Source organism: Schistocerca piceifrons, chromosome X (assembly GCF_021461385.2).
Source record: "Schistocerca piceifrons isolate TAMUIC-IGC-003096 chromosome X, iqSchPice1.1, whole genome shotgun sequence".
NCBI classification, from domain to species: domain Eukaryota; kingdom Metazoa; phylum Arthropoda; class Insecta; order Orthoptera; family Acrididae; genus Schistocerca; species Schistocerca piceifrons.
Window position 1 is genome coordinate 844,139,143 of NC_060149.1, and position 17,303 is coordinate 844,156,445.

Sequence of the window (17,303 nt, forward strand, 5' to 3'; positions counted from 1 at the left end):
GCTGTTGAACGGAATGGACAGTGTCTTCAAAGGAGGCTATAAGGTGATGGCTCTGAGCACTATGGGACTTAACATCTGTGGTCATCAGTCCCCTAGAACTTAGAATTACTTAAACCTAACTAACCTAAGGGCATCACACACATCCATGCCCGAGGCAGGGTTCGAACCTGCGACCGTAGCAGTCGCGCGGTTCTGAACTGAAGTGCCTAGAACTGCTCGGTCACAGCGGCCGGTTGTGTAGACGATATAAAATGTAGACTGGTAATGGAAAGAAATGCGTTTCTGAAGAAGAGAAATTTGTTAACATCGAGTATAGACTCAAGTGTCAGGAAGTCTTTTCTAGAAGTATTTGTATGGAATGTAGCCATGTACAGATGTCAAACATGGACGATAAATAGTTTGGACAAGAAGAGAATAGTAGCTTTCGAAATGTGGTGCTACAGAAGAATGCTGTCGATTAGATGGGTAGATCACGTAAGTAATGAGGAGGTACTGAATAGAATTGGGAAGAAGAAGAATCTGTGGCACAGCTTGACTAGAAGAAGGACTCGGTTGGTAGGAAATGTTCTGAGGCCTCAAGCGATCACCAGGTTAGTACTGGAGGGCAGCGTGGAGAGTAAGATCGTAGAGGGAGACCAAGAGATGAATACACTAAGCAGATTCAGAAGGATGCAGAGTGCAGTAGTTACTTGGAGATGAAGATGCTTGCACAGGATAGAGTAGAATGGAGAGCAGCATCAAACCAGTCTCTGGACTGAAGACCACAACAACAATATACCTCAGTCGGTAGAAACGGACACTTTATAGGATCACTTTGTTCCCCTCCATCCATCTGTCTGTCCGACTGTTAAGACACTTTTGTCTCAGGAACGGAAACACGAATCAAGTTGAAATTTATGTCACGTACTAAGGTCTGTGATCACTTGGTGATGTGCAACACTGAAGCTTCTACGTCAGTGCAGTCAAAAGATACGACCATTTATGTCACATATTTCTGTACTCGCGAACTGACTCATCAAAATCTGTAGGGTTCTTGCCGTTGAACTAGAATCATGAAATTTGACAAGAAACAAATTTTCAGAGTACAAGTAAAGGAAAGAATCCGAAAACTGTTAATCTGCTATTATAAGACATAAATTGTTTTGCCATTTCTTGTTTGTCTCTCTATCATTGCGTCTGTTAAGACCTATTTTTCTCAGGAACGGATATAGCTATCACGTTGAAATGGGTGTAGCTACCACGTTGAAATTTATATCAGATTCTATGATCTACGATGCCCTGACAGGGTAAATACTCTACCCTTCTAAATCAATGCAACCCAAAGCTACAGCAACATACGTGACATATTTTGATATTCGTAAGCTCACACATGAGACACTATAGATGAATTATCTACATAGATGTCTGGCCCGCTAGTCTAGTGATCGCCTGCACGGTATTTTTCTCGAGCATGCTTGCCCATCCTCTGAAAAAAAAGTAAAGTTTGCATCAATGGTGTCTGAGAGGTATCGTATGCAATCGGCACAGAACTACTGACGAAAAAATACGAAGAAACTGGTAATTAGCACGAAAGAAAAGTATGAACCGAGAAAACGAGGGGTTGTGGGATCGAATCTCGGTCTTACCACGGGTTTTTCAGTCTTTGTTTTAATCCAGCCTTCCCTCCTCAACGATGTGAGGAATCACCAGAAACAATACGTGGTTCAGATACCCGTTAAACTGCAGGTCCTCTTTCCCCGTTTGGATAACGAGTTGGTTACGGACACGCAGTTTGCCGAAGTGGCGTCAAGATAACGACTTGCTTCAGACCACTGAGCCACATGTAATTATTATTATTAGCTATATACATAATTAAGTTTGAACGGAACCCTCAGAGCTCGAGTACTACTCTCACTTGTGCGGTTATATACCTAAACATTAATTTTTTACTGACATGCTGAAAAATCTTCACTTTGGCATCGTTCACAGGGCGTTCCGTTTAACCCCTATCATTTTATAAGTGGTTCGAGGCTTCAAAACAAAGTTACTTTTAGGTGATGGAGTGCAAATGGGTGAGTAATTTACTGCAGTATTAACATTCTTAGGTATTTTATCTACCAAGGAACTAAAGCAGATATACACTCCTGGAAATTGAAATAAGAACACCGTGAATTCATTGTACCAGGAAGGGGAAACTTTATTGACACATTCCTGGGGTCAGATACATCACATGATCACACTGACAGAACCACAGGCACATAGACACAGGCAACAGAGCATGCACAATGTCGGCACTAGTACAGTGTATATCCACCTTTCGCAGCAATGCAGGCTGCTATTCTCCCATGGAGACGATCGTAGAGATGCTGGATGTAGTCCTGTGGAACGGCTTGCCATGCCATTTCCACCTGGCGCCTCACTTGGACCAGCGTTCGTGCTGGACGTGCAGACCGCGTGAGACGACGCTTCATCCAGTCCCAAACATGCTCAATGGGGGACAGATCCGGAGATCTTGCTGGCCAGGGTAGTTGACATACACCTTCTAGAGCACGTTGGGTGGCACGGGATACATGCGGACGTGCATTGTCCTGTTGGAACAGCACGTTCCCTTGCCGGTCTAGGAATGGTAGAACGATGGGTTCGATGACGGTTTGGATGTACCGTGCACTATTCAGTGTCCCCTCGACGATCACCAGTGGTGTACGGCCAGTGTAGGAGATCGCTCCCCACACCATGATGCCGGGTGTTGGCCTTGTGTGCCTCAGTCGTATGCAGTCCTGATTGTGGCGCTCACCTGCACGGCGCCAAACACGCATACGACCATCATTGGCACCAAGGCAGAAGCGACTCTCATCGCTGAAGACGACACGTCTCCATTCGTCCCTCCATTCACGCCTGTCGCGACACCACTGGAGGCGGGCTGCACGATGTTGGGGCGTGAGCGGGAGACGGCCTAACGGTGTGCGGGACCGTAGCCCAACTTCATGGAGACGGTTGCGAATGGTCCTCGCCGATACCCCAGGAGCCACAGTGTCTCTAATTTGCTGGGAAGTGGCGGTGCGGTCCCCTACGGCACTGCGTAGGATCCTACGGTCTTGGCGTGCATCCGTGCGTCGCTGCGGTCCGGTCCCAGGCCGACGGGCACGTGCACCTTCCGCCGATCACTGGCGACAACATCGATGTACTGTGGAGACCTCACGCCCCACGTGTTGAGCAATTCGGCGGTACGTCCACCCGGCCTCCCGCATGCCCACTATACGCCCTCGCTAAAAGTCCGTCAACTGCACATACGGTTCACGTCCACGCTGTCGCGGCATGCTACCAGTGTTAAAGACTGCGATGGAGCTCCGTATGCCACGGCAAACTGGCTGACACTGACGGCGGCGGTGCACATATGCTGCGCAGCTAGCGCCATTCGACGGCCAACACCGCGGTTCCTGGTGTGTCCGCTGTGCCGTGCGTGTGATCATTGCTTGTACAGCCCTCTCGCAGTGTCCGGAGCAAGTATGGTGGGTCTGACGCACCGGTGTCAATGTGTTCTTTTTTCCATTTCCAGGAATGTATATACATAATTAAGTTTGAACGGAACCCTCAGAGCTCGAGTCCTACTCTCACTTGTGCGTCTATATACCTAAACATTAATTTTTTATTGACATGCTGAAAAATCTTCACTTTGGCATCGTTCACAGGGCGTTCCGTTTAACCCCTATCATTTTATAAGTGGTTCGAGGCTTCAAAACAAAGTTACTTTTAGGTGATGGAGTGCAGATGGGTGAGTAATTTACTGCAGTATTAACTTTCTTAGGTATTTTATCTACCAAGGAACTAAAGCAGATATATTATTGGAATCGTGCCTATGCAACAGCATTTGAGAGCTCTTGAAAAGGAAAATACACTTATATGACTCATGTTAACGTCTGTGGTGAATCTCTTCAGTATTTTGTTGAATGTGAAGACCAACGCTACAGACCCAGAGTGATCTCATCCATGCTACACTACACTCACCTCGGAACGGATATGTAACTGTTCTGTACCGGCAAACGCAGCCACTGCATTTAGCCTTTCTCCCACCTGTTTTCGTGAATAGTTCCAGCAAGACATTAAGAAGGATCAAACTAACATACTACCGTTTTCAACAGTACCCATATGGAGTTAAGAGAAATTACATGGTTCCGCTGGGCAGATATAATTGCTATGATTAGAAAGTATGTAGTAAAGTAACCTTTACATATTCACACCTGTCAAACATCGGGTTTCGGAACCATGAATCGTTAGTGGAATACTGGATGCTTCCACATTACGTGCAAAAACCCATATACAGCATGTACCACCTAAGTGATTATGTCCCTAATTTAGCATCGACGGTTGAAAATAATGGAATGAAGTATGGTTAATACTCGTAACCTTTTATTAACGTAAATATCAAGGCGATTAATTATTTTCTTTAAACGGGCCGGCAGTCTAAAACCCGTGAGAAAGGGAGAACTGTTATATAAAACATGTCACTGATAACAGTGATCATTTTCACAAAGAAATAGAAACTGTGCTAAATGTGGAAGCCTTAATCTACCTGGACATAGCAGTTTCAGCCCTGTTGTCTATGTTATCAGAGAACTGGAGATTAAATACATTTAGGCCCACTGATGTCATAGTCGCTTTTAACAGAGCTTCCAGTCTTTCATACGTCAAGTTTAAAGCTAAACACTGACATGTGCACCCTTTTTCAGAAATTATCGTGCGCTACTAATAAAATAAATAAAAATTACAGTTGCTTATATACATCAACAGATGAAACCCTTTTAACGCTTTGGTGTGTAATCGCTAAGTGAAACATCGTTTCGACAGCATCAACAGTTTCTGGAGTGGTATGGCTGTTGGGTGATTGACACTTGATACTTGTAGCTCCTGCTAATGGTCTACAGAGAGTTCGAGGGTATCCATCCGTACAGTCCTCGCTTGCGCGCGAGCACACACACACACACACACACACACACACACACACACACACACACACACATATATATATATATATATATATATATATATATATATATATATATATACTCCTGGAAATGGAAAAAAGAACACATTGACACCGGTGTGTCAGACCCACCATACTTGCTCCGGACACTGCGAGAGGGCTGTACAAGCAATGATCACACGCACGGCACAGCGGACACACCAGGAACCGCGGTGTTGGCCGTCGAATGGCGCTGGCTGCGCAGCATTTGTGCACCGCCGCCGTCAGTGTCAGCCAGTTTGCCGTGGCATACGGAGCTCCATCGCAGTCTTTAACACTGGTAGCATGCCGCGACAGCGTGGACGTGAACCGTATGTGCAGTTGACGGACTTTGAGCGAGGGCGTATAGTGGGCATGCGGGAGGCCGGGTGGACGTACCGCCGAATTGCTCAACACGTGGGGCGTGAGGTCTCCACAGTACATCGATGTTGTCGCCAGTGGTCGGCGGAAGGTGCACGTGCCCGTCGACCTGGGACCGGACCGCAGCGACGCACGGATGCACGCCAAGACCGTAGGATCCTACGCAGTGCCGTAGGGGACCGCACCGCCACTTCCCAGCAAATTAGGGACACTGTTGCTCCTGGGGTATCGGCGAGGACCATTCGCAACCGTCTCCATGAAGCTGGGCTACGGTCCCGCACACCGTTAGGCCGTCTTCCGCTCACGCCCCAACATCGTGCAGCCCGCCTCCAGTGGTGTCGCGACAGGCGTGAATGGAGGGACGAATGGAGACGTGTCGTCTTCAGCGATGAGAGTCGCTTCTGCCTTGGTGCCAATGATGGTCGTATGCGTGTTTGGCGCCGTGCAGGTGAGCGCCACAATCAGGACTGCATACGACCGAGGCACACAGGGCCAACACCCGGCATCATGGTGTGGGGAGCGATCTCCTACACTGGCCGTACACCACTGGTGATCGTCGAGGGGACACTGAATAGTGCACGGTACATCCAAACCGTCATCGAACCCATCGTTCTACCATTCCTAGACCGGCAAGGGAACGTGCTGTTCCAACAGGACAATGCACGTCCGCATGTATCCCGTGCCACCCAACGTGCTCTAGAAGGTGTAAGTCAACTACCCTGGCCAGCAAGATCTCCGGATCTGTCCCCCATTGAGCATGTTTGGGACTGGATGAAGCGTCGTCTCACGCGGTCTGCACGTCCAGCACGAACGCTGGTCCAACTGAGGCGCCAGGTGGAAATGGCATGGCAAGCCGTTCCACAGGACTACATCCAGCATCTCTACGATCGTCTCCATGGGAGAATAGCAGCCTGCATTGCTGCGAAAGGTGGATATACACTGTACTAGTGCCGACATTGTGCATGCTCTGTTGCCTGTGTCTATGTGCCTGTGGTTCTGTCAGTGTGATCATGTGATGTATCTGACCCCAGGAATGTGTCAATAAAGTTTCCCCTTCCTGGTACAATGAATTCACGGTGTTCTTATTTCAATTTCCAGGAGTGTATATATATATATACAGGGTGTCCCAGCTATCTTGTCCACCCAAAATATCTCTGGAACAATAACAGCTATTGGAAAACGACTTTCACCGGTATCAATGTAGGGCTGGGGCCCATGAATGTACAAATTTGGAAACATTCTAAAACGAAAGCATATGTGTTTTTTAACAAAAACTTATGTTTTTTTAAATGGACCTCCTATATTTTTTCTTCAGCAACCCATAACATGACAAAGCACATACACAATGGCGTTGATTGCATCGCAATATTCCCATTACATCCCGAGATATTAAGACGCGAAGTTGACGCTTGAAACACCCGACATGCGCTGCTAGCGCACGTCCTGAGGCTCAGGCGTGAACCCCATGCTGCCCCTAATCGCGATTTGATTGACATGTGTAATCACACCTCCAAACTTATCAAGAGGTCCGAAACAAAGGTAAAACTTTTAGTCCACTTGCTCGTTTCACTAAAACCATCAACATGAATTTTACTATTACGAGTGAATGATTAACTGTCACTTGCGCTAGATCTACAGTAAAGTAAAGTTTTAACGGCGAACGGCATTACCTTTTTAGTAACGGATTAACGATAAGCGAAGTTAACTTTGTGACTAACGTTGCGGTACACAGATATGTTACAGGACCGCATCACCCCTAGCCTATGGGATAAATACCTGCTGGAATGTACGACGTTAATGCAGGATGGCAGCAGACCGTATTATTCGTTTCGGGCCTCTTGATAAGTATGGAAGTGTGATGACGCATGTCAATCACATTGCGATTACGGGCAGCATGGGGTTCACGCCTGAGCCTCAGGACGTGCGCTAGCAGCGCAGGTCGGGTGTTTCAAGCGTCAACTTCGCGTCTTAATATCCCGAGATGTAATGGAAATATTGCGATGCAATCAACGCCATTGTGTAGGTGCTTTGTCATGCTATGGATTGCTGAAGAAAAAATATAGGAGGTCGATTTTAAAAAACATAAGTTTGTGTTAAAAAACATATACTTTCGTTTTAGAATGTTTCCAAATATGTACATTCATGGGCCTCAGTCCATACCGGGAAAGTCGTTTTCCAATAGCTGTTATTGTTCCAGAGATATTTTGGGTGGACAAGATAGCTGGGACACCCTATATATATATATATATATATATATATATATATATATATATATATATATATATAGGCATACCACATTGATGAGAAGGAATAAAAAGTTCTCAGGCACAAGAACTGTAGCCTGTTACGTACATTTTGTGTTACACATGGAAAGCCTAATGGAAGATATTAATCTCTTCAAAAGTTATTACAGAGTGCGTTACAAAAAGAATTGCACAGATTATCGTAAAATAATTCCAGAACTGTGGCAGCGTACATACTGTGGCGCGTGTTCACCATATAAAACGTAAAGTATTCGCAATACATTGTTCAGTGGCGGTTGCTATGTCCTCGCTTTCCCCCGTTCGTTTGCGACCCTTTCCAGTGCCTGTATCGACGGTTCCACTCCAGAAGAGCTACAAGTGACATACGTGCAAATGACGCGATGAGGCGCGACGGGCTCGAAGACGGGCGTTAAAACTGTAGGCCGCGTCGGCGTGAGTCATTGCGTGACGTTTGAACCAGAAGTTAAAGTGGCTGCATGCGGGGCGGCGCCAAGTCAGCCGGAAGAACGCATTGTGCCGGGCGCGCAGCACACAAGCACTCCGGGTCTCTCGAGGCGGCGGCACGCCCTCGCCGCTTTTAGACAATACGCCACTCGCTGAATTACAAACGTTTGTCGCAGTTGCGTTCCTGCTCACCCACAGCAAACAAGAGACCAAAAATAACTCGAATCTAGAAACATTTGACTTAAGCTACGCAATGCCTGTAGATTGTGTCTTCGAGTCGCATTTCTCACAATCGTGTCCAGTTCCTACTTACAGCGGCTATTTCTTCCTGGGAAGTCTGGAATGAGATGCACTCAGTCTCTTGGTACCAAGTTTGGAAGAGATTAGCGGAGGCACAAGGTTAGGAAAGGCTAGGGCAGCAATATTTTAAACACATGATTCACCTTACTGAAGTAAAATGTCACTGGCAGAGACTGAATCTGTAGTCAGCCGGTATCAGTCGATTGACCCCCTGGGACAGATTATATACACTACTGGCCATTAAAATTGCTGCACCAAGAGGAAATGCAGATGACAAACGGTTATTCGTAGGACAAATATATTATGCTAGAACTGACATGTGATTACATTTTCACGCAGTTTGGGTGCATAGATCCTGCGAAATCAGTACCCAGAACAACCTCCTCTCGCCGTAATAACGGTCTTGATACGCCTGGACATTGAGTCAAACAGAGCTTGGATGGCGTGTACAGGTACAGCTGCCCATGCAGCTTCAACACGATACCACAGTTCATCAAAAGTAATAACTGGCGTATTGTCACGAGCCAGTTGCTCGGCCACCATTGACCAGACGTTTTCAGTTGGTGAGAGATCTGGAGAATGTGCTGGCCAGGGCAACAGTCGAACATTTTTTGTATCCATAAAGGCCCGTGCAGGACCTGCAACATGCGGTCGTGCATTATCCTGCTGAAATGAAGGGTTTCGCAGGGCTCGAATGAAGGGTAGAGCCACGGATCGTAACACATCTGAAATGTAACGTCCACTGTTCAAAGTGCCGTCAATGTGAACAAGAGGTGACCGAGACGTGTAACCAATGGCACCCCATACCATCACGCCGGGTGATACGCCAGTATGGCGATGACGAATACACGCTTCCAATGTGCGTTCACCGCGATGTCGCCAAACACGGATGCGACCATGATGATGCTGTAAACAGAACCTGGATTCATCCAAAAAAATGACGTTTTGCCATTCGTGCACCCTGGTTCGTCGTTGAGTACACCATCGCAGGCGCTCCTGTATGTGATGCAGCGTCAAGGGTAACCGCAGCCATGGTGTTCGAGCTTATAGGCCATGCTGCTGCAAACGTCGTCGAACTGTTCGTGCAGATGGTTGTTGTTGTCTTGCAAACGTCCCCATCTGTTGACTCAGGGATCGAGACGTGGCTGCACGATCCGTTACAGCCATGCGGATAAGATGCCTGTCATTTCGACTGCTAGTGATACGAGGCCGTTGGGATCAAGCACGGTGTTCCGTATTACCCTCCTGAACCCACCGATTCCATATTCATCTTACAGTCATTCGATCTCGACCAACGCGAGCAGCAATGTCGCGATACGATAAACCGCAGTCGCGGTATGCTACAATCCGACCTTTATCAAAGTCGGAAACGTGATGATACCCATTTCTCCTCCTTACAGGAGACATCACAACAACGTTTCACCAGACAACTTCGGTCAACTGCTGTTTGTGTATGAGAAATCGGTTGGAAACTTTCCTCATGTCAGCACGTTGTAGGTGTCGGCACCGGCGCCAACCTTGTGTGAATGCCCTGAAAAGCTAATCATTTGCATATCACAGGATCTTCTTCCTGTCGGTTAAATGTCGCGTCTGTAGCACGTCATCTTTGTGGTGTAGCAATTTTAATGGCCAGTAGTGTACGTCATTCTTTACATGCTCCTTAGAACAGTATGATGATCTGCAATGTTAATAGGTTTCATTATTTAGTATCTCATGTTGTTAATGCAGAATTCGAAATCTCATTGTGCACAATTAATGAGATTCTTATAATGTCACAATTACCATGTTACGATATTTCATATAAATAGAACACCAAATGGAAGTGGTTTCGTTTTCGTTTTGGGAAAACAGGCCGGCTGTAGTGGCTGAGCGGTTATAGGCGCTACAGTCTGGAACCGCGCGACTGCTACGGTCGCAGGTTCGAATACTGGCTCGGGCATGGATGTGTGTGATGTCCTTAGGTTAGTCAGGTTTGAGTAGTTCTAAGTTCTAGGGGACTGATGACCACAGCAGTTAAGTCCCATAGTGCTCAGAGCCATTTGAACCATTTTTTTGGGGAGGGAAAACAGTTCAGTACTTCGCTTTTCTACTGCATTGTCCTCACACATTACGAAAGTCATGTTAAAAATGAAATAATTTACCTTTTTATGTTTCATTTTGAAATATTGGTTGTAACATATTACCTCCTGCCAGATAACGGAGGTCGTCACATGGTTGTTTCGGATGCATATGTCGGCACCAAAAGTTGCTCCAGCAGCCTTGTCTCGTAAAATACACGGGTTCTCTTCAGATCACGGCAGTTAAGCAAAACTCAATAAGTAAGTCAACACATTTTTTTTCTCGGCCAATTTCGAATGAAAGTTGAATAACTGGCAATTTTGTTGTGGTACATCGTGAAATATTCCCGCTTCCGTCCATATAGTTTCATGAAGTAAGTAACGGAAGTGCGGTCCAAACAGAAAACCATCACTGAGTTTCTTTTGGTGGGAACCAGAGCGTCGCAGATATTCATAAGCACTTGCAGAATGTGTACAGTTACCCGGCAGTGAACAAAAGCACAATGAGTCTCTCATCACTGCAACAAGGTCGCGCAAACCTGTCGGATCTCCCGCCCGCCGGCCGGCCAAACACAGCTGTGACTCCTGCAATGTTGGAACGTGTGGATACTCTCATTCGAGGTGATTGATGAATCGCTGCTTAAATGTGCATCTCTATCAGTAGTGCTGACAGAGCGCCCACCAGTTGGTGTACTCAAAAGTGTGTGCCCGCGGCTTCCTCGTCGCTGAACAGAAGACTATGAAGATCACCCAAGGACGATCCGTGCAGAATAACTCGCGCATTACGAGGCTGATCGTGCAAATGTTTTGTCGAAACCGTCACAGGTGATGAAACATGGGTTCATCATTTCGAATCGGAAACAAAACGGAATGGAATCACACCACGTCTCTCGAAGAAAAAGTTCTAAGCCGCACCCTCCGCCCCTAAAGTCATAGTGACGGTCTTCTTGGACTCTGAAGGGGTCATTCTGTTTGATGTCCTCCATAATGGTGCAGTGAACAACTCTGAAGTGTGTTGTACTACCGTCAGGAATTTAGAGAAACTACTTCAGCGGGTTCTTCGCCACAAAAATGCAAACGAACGTCTTCTTCTCCATGACAACGCAAAGTTTCACATACGCCTGCGCACCTGAGAGGAGTTCACAAGACTTCTTGGACTGTTCTTTCTCATCCACCCTACAGTCAGGATCTCGTACCTGCCAGCTTCCATGTGTTTCGCCCAATGAAGAATGCAATGGGAAGCAGTACGTGGATAATTTGGAGGTTACTGATGCAGTAAGTCGTTGGTTCCGAAATCGGACAGTAGAGTGATTCCATACAGGCATAAAGCCCCCCCCCCCTCCCTCCCCCCCCCCCCCCCCCCCCAGTGAGGTGGGTAAGGTCATCACACTGAACGGAGATTATGTTGAAAAATAGGGCTCTGTAGCCAAAAGAGTGGGGAATAATATGGTGTATTTAAATCCTAAATAAAACCAACCTGCTCTCAGAATAAAATATGTTGCATTACTTATTAAACGCCCCCGTACTTGGGTGGGTAATCGTCTGAGTACGTCGCGTGCTGCTGGCTGTTACGCCTTTGTCTGTATGGCAAAGGGAAGGAAAGACTTTGCACCTATGTCCTGGGCTAAATTCCAAATTTTTCCGGAGTGTCGCATGAAGTATGGGCATGGGGCACTGTCGATGATGATTCATCCATCGGTTGGCCACAAAGCTCGACGGACCCGTTGGTGCTATTCGAGAGATGTAGGCTATATGCTGGCTCTGGGTTTCACCCTCTAACTTCTCTCATCATCATAATCACCATCATCCAACACAAACATGACACCACGCTACATCCAGTAGAGTCGTACTACGTAAATCAAATACGCTTAAATACACCCCTATCACACTTCGCGAAGGAAAGCTGGCTTTGTGTGGGAAGGACAGGAAATCTTTCAAATTAGCAACTGCACCTGCCCTTCGAGGTCTCCCAGACAACAATGCCATACGATTTTACTTTTATTTTTATGAAAAGTCGCTAAATGTTGAAATCAGCGCTTAGCACCATCGTCGACGATGGTGTGTAACGGTGCTTTTAGCTTGTATCGTGTTGGCAGTAGGGCAATGGACATCTCACTATGCTCCCATCTGACGAGCAAAACAGGTCAAAATAAAACAGATAATACACGACCTGTGGCTATGCTCCGTGCATTACAAAGAAATAAGTTGCAATAAATTAACAAGAGAAAATAAGGTTATAATGTAAAACCTTGCACCCATCGAAGAAAGTAGATACGGAATAGTGCTCGTATGGAGCAAGAAATAACCGGCCAGTTGAAAATAAGAACCATGAAGTTGAAGCGCTACGTAATTTCTCTCGGTAAATGGCCAGTCTACACCCGCCATCAAATAAGGATCATAGTTATGTAAGCGCCATACATTGCTACTATTCTAGTCGAGCTCACAGGAGTCCAAATTCTCTTCGAGCTATTCCGATTTATGTATTGTGTTACTAAAGTGCTTGAGGAGAATGGTTGGATGACTTGTCAGAGACGGCCGCGGTGGCCGTGCGGTTCTGGCGCTGCAGTCCGGAACCGCGGGACTGCTACGGTCGCAGGTTCGAATCCTGCCTCGGGCATGGGTGAATGTGATGTCCTTAGATTAGTTAGGTTTAAGTAGTTCTAAGTTCTAGGGGACTTATGACCTAAGATGTTGAGTCCCATAGTGCTCAGAGCCATTTGACTTGTCAGATAAGATCAACAGTCCCTCCCGCTTTAATTCTACAAGTAATCGTGCACTCTGCCTCGAAGGAGCATATTGTCTGCCAGGCGTTAAGGTAAACTCTTTCCTCCTTCTAGTGACGAACGAAGCAAGATCATATAAAATAGACTATCACAGGCAAAGGAGGACAGTCCTGACAAAAAGAAGTACATTCGTATCAAACATTGGGTTTAATTTGACAAATACATTTCTGAGAATGCATGTTTGGACCACAGCACTGTAGGCAAGTGAATCGTGGACCGTGAGAAAATCGGAAAGAAAAGAATCGAGGTGTTTAAGATGTGGTGCCATAGAAAGATGTTGAAATTTAGGTGGACTGATAAGATACTTACTTACTTTCCGTGTCCAGAACTAGACTTCAGACTTCCAAAAATCAGCAGCCAATATGGCCTTGTCATCTGCCTCCCATAAGTCATTCATTGTGCAGGGCTGGTCTAAATACGGACAGATAAGCAGATGTTGAGGATCCTGGACAGAACCACACAGACAGAGAGTGTTCTCATTCTCTTTTAGGAAACCCCATTGCTGCAGGTTTGTCTTGCACTTTGGCACTTCTACCCTCATACGGTTTATGGTTCTCCAGGCTGTGTATGGTAGGTCTCCACCAGGCGCCAGTTCTTCTTTTACATCTTTATGGGGGTTTCTCAGGTCGATTTCCCGCCTTTTCAGACGATTCTCTACAGCCGACCCTTCCAGGGCTCGGGTACGTGACAGGAAACTCTTCCTCGAACAAAGCCGTCGGTCAGCAGGCTGGTGTCCATATAAAGGGTGACGCATGTCCTTTTCTTGCTTGGTTTATTCGGCTTCGGCAGCGATGTCACGTCATATGTTGGGCGGTGCGATCCCCATGATTAAGTACATCTTGTGCACTGGGGTTGGCCTCAAGCATCCGGTAACAATCCGTGCCATTTCATTCACCGCGACATCAACTTTTCTCACGTGTGTTGATGCAGACCATACTGGAGCGGCGTATTCCGCGGCTGACACAGTGAGCGCAAGGGCTAAAGTTCGCAGGACTTTTGGGTTTGTACCCCAGGACCGCTGGTTAGTTTCCTGATGATGTTGTTTCTAGTTGAGACTTTTTCCCTTGTGGCATTACAACGATATTTATAGGTCAGGGTACGATCCAACGTGACACCAAGATATTTGGGCGTTTTACAATGCTCGAGACGTTCACCTCTTCATATTACATTGAATTCACGATTTGCCTCCCTGTTTAAATGGAATGCACAGACCTGCGTCTTTGAAGGGTTCGGTCTTAGGTGGTTTGCCTCATACTACTGGGAGAGAGCTTCCAAGGTACTGGTTCATTTCTCCACTACATTCATAAAATTGTTACCTTGGGGCTGCAACTGCAGTGTCATAGCCATACATAAATTGGCGCGTGATGTTTGGCACTGGTTGGTCATTTGTATATATATCATACAGAGCTGGGACGAGGACGCTTCCCTGAGGTGCCATTCCTCTGATTTCTTCACCTGCTCTTCTTACCCTGGAGACAGACGAAAAATCTCCTATTATGTAGGAAAGTACCTATCAGTGATGTTAAATGGTAATCTCTTGTCACATTATATACTTTCCTAAGGAGCCTCCGATGGTTTACACTATCATACACAGCTGAAAGGTCTATAAATGCCACTACCGTGATCTCTTTCCTCTCAAACCCATCCTCGATATGTTGGATCAGGTTCAGGACTTGACCGCAGCACGATTTGCCTGGTCGGAAACCTGCCTGCTGTGGGATGATCTGCTCCCTTCTTGGTTTCAGAAGTGCAGCCACTCGGGCTTTCCTCCACATCTTTGGAATATGGAGACTTTCTACACATGCGTTTATCAAATCTAGCAGCCACTATAGGGTATTACTGCCAAAGTGTTTAATTTGCTCGACTCAAAGTTCATCGATACCAGGAGCTCTGTTAACCTTCAAGCTGGAAATGGCTGCAGTAAGTTCTGACATTGTAAATGGTGCCTTGAGGTGATAATTTTCCTCTGCCGGATCACGTTCTAATGGTTCCTGGTACTTTCTGGCGTGGGTTTTGCCATTCATAAGGAGTGTAGTGGCGACTTGGTCTGCCGAGATGTTAGTAAATTTATCGTTTGACTTTGTGGCGTCACCGTTAAGGTTCTTTAACAGTTCCCAAGTCCGCTTACTGTTCACTTTCATGTCCAGGTTCTCCACGAGGTCACACCATTTGGCTTTGCGGTTCTCAGCTATGACTGACATGAGTTCATCGCCTGCTAGAAGTGTCTCATCATCAAATGGGTCGTTATCGAAGAGCTTCTGGTATCTTTCCAGTCCCATAATATACTGTGTTCCGCATCCTCGCGGTATTGTTTTCCTAGACACCTCCTGAACGAGTTTGCCACTGTGGCTGTTGAGATTGCAGTGGGTGGTCGGTATTCAGTACGCCAGTGCCGAGCACCCTGCTACTGCTGGCCGCTTCCAGCAGCCTCCCGTAGCCTGTGCACTCTCCTAGCCTCCGAGCACTCAAAATTAGTGCCTGTGGAAGTATTGTAAATAAATTGTCATGGATGTGGATATTACATACGTTTCAGACACGCAAAGATCAATACAAAACAGCGACTTTCATGAAACACAGTAATTTTTATACCTGACAGCGAGCTACAATTCGCATCGCCTACTTCCTCCTTATTTCGTAACATCCAGCTGAGTAAAGCAACGAACTGTGTCTATGATACTGTTGTCGATGATGGATGAGCAAACTGCCAAGTTCAGAGGTTAGGTTAGGTTAGTGTTTTTTAACGTCCCGTCGACAACGAGGTCAGTAGAGACGGAGCGCAAGCTCGGGGTTAGGGAAGGATGGGGAAGGAAATCGGCCGTGCCCTTTCAAATGAACCATCCCGGCATTTGCCTGAAACGATTTAGGGAAATCACGGAAAACCTAAATCAGGATGGCTGGAGACGGGATTGAACCGTCGTCCTCCCGAATGCGAGTCCAGTGTGCTAACCACTGCGCCACCTCGCTCGGTCCAAGTTCAGAGGTCTATAATACACTACTGTCCATTAAAATTGCTACACCACCAAGATGACGTGTTACAGACGCGAAGTTTAATCGACAGGAAGAAGATGCTGTAATATGCAAATGATTAACTCTTCAGAGCATTCACACAAGGTTGGCGCCGGTGCCGACACCTACAACGTGCTGACGTGACGAAAGTTTCCAACCGATTTCTCATACACAAACAGCAGTTGACCGGAGTTGGCTGGTGAAACGTTGTTGTGATGCCTCGTGTAAGGAGGAGAAATGCGTACCATCACGTTTCCGACTTTGATAAAGGTCGGATTGTAGCCTATCGCGACTGCGGTTTATCGTATCGCGACATTGCTGCTCGCGTTGGTCGAGATCCAATGACTGTAAGATGAATATGGAATCGGTGGGTTCAGGAGAGTAATGCGGAACACCGTGCTGGATCCCAGCGGTCTCGTATCACTAGCAGTCGAGATGACAGGCATCTTATCCGCGTGGCTGTAACGGATCGTGCAGCCACGTCTCGATCCCTGAGTCAACAGATGGGGACGTTTGCAAGTCAACAACAACCATCTGCACGAACAGTTCGACGACGTTTGCAGCAGCATGGCCTATAAGCTCGAACACCATGGCTGCGGTTACCCTTGACGCTGCATCACATACAGGAGCGCCTGCGATGGTGTACTCAACGACGAACCAGGGTGCACGAATGGCAAAACGTCATTTTTTTGGATGAATCCAGGTTCTGTTTACAGCATCATCATGGTCGCGTCCGTGTTTGGCGACATCGCGGTGAACTCACATTGGAAGCGTGTATTCGTCATCGCCATACTGGCGTATCACCCAACTAGATGGTATGGGGTGCCACTGGTTACACGTCTCGGTCACCTCTTGTTCGCATTAACGGCACTTTGAACAGTGGACGTTACATTTCAGATGTTTTACGACCCGTGGCTCTATCCTTCATTCGATCTCTGTGAAACCCTACATTTCAGCAGGATAATGCACGTTCGCATGTTTCAGGTCCTGTACGGATCTTTCTGGATACAGAAAATGTTCGACTGCTGCTCTGGCCGGCACATTCTCCAGATCTCTCACCAATTAAAAACGTCTGCTCAATGGTGGCCGA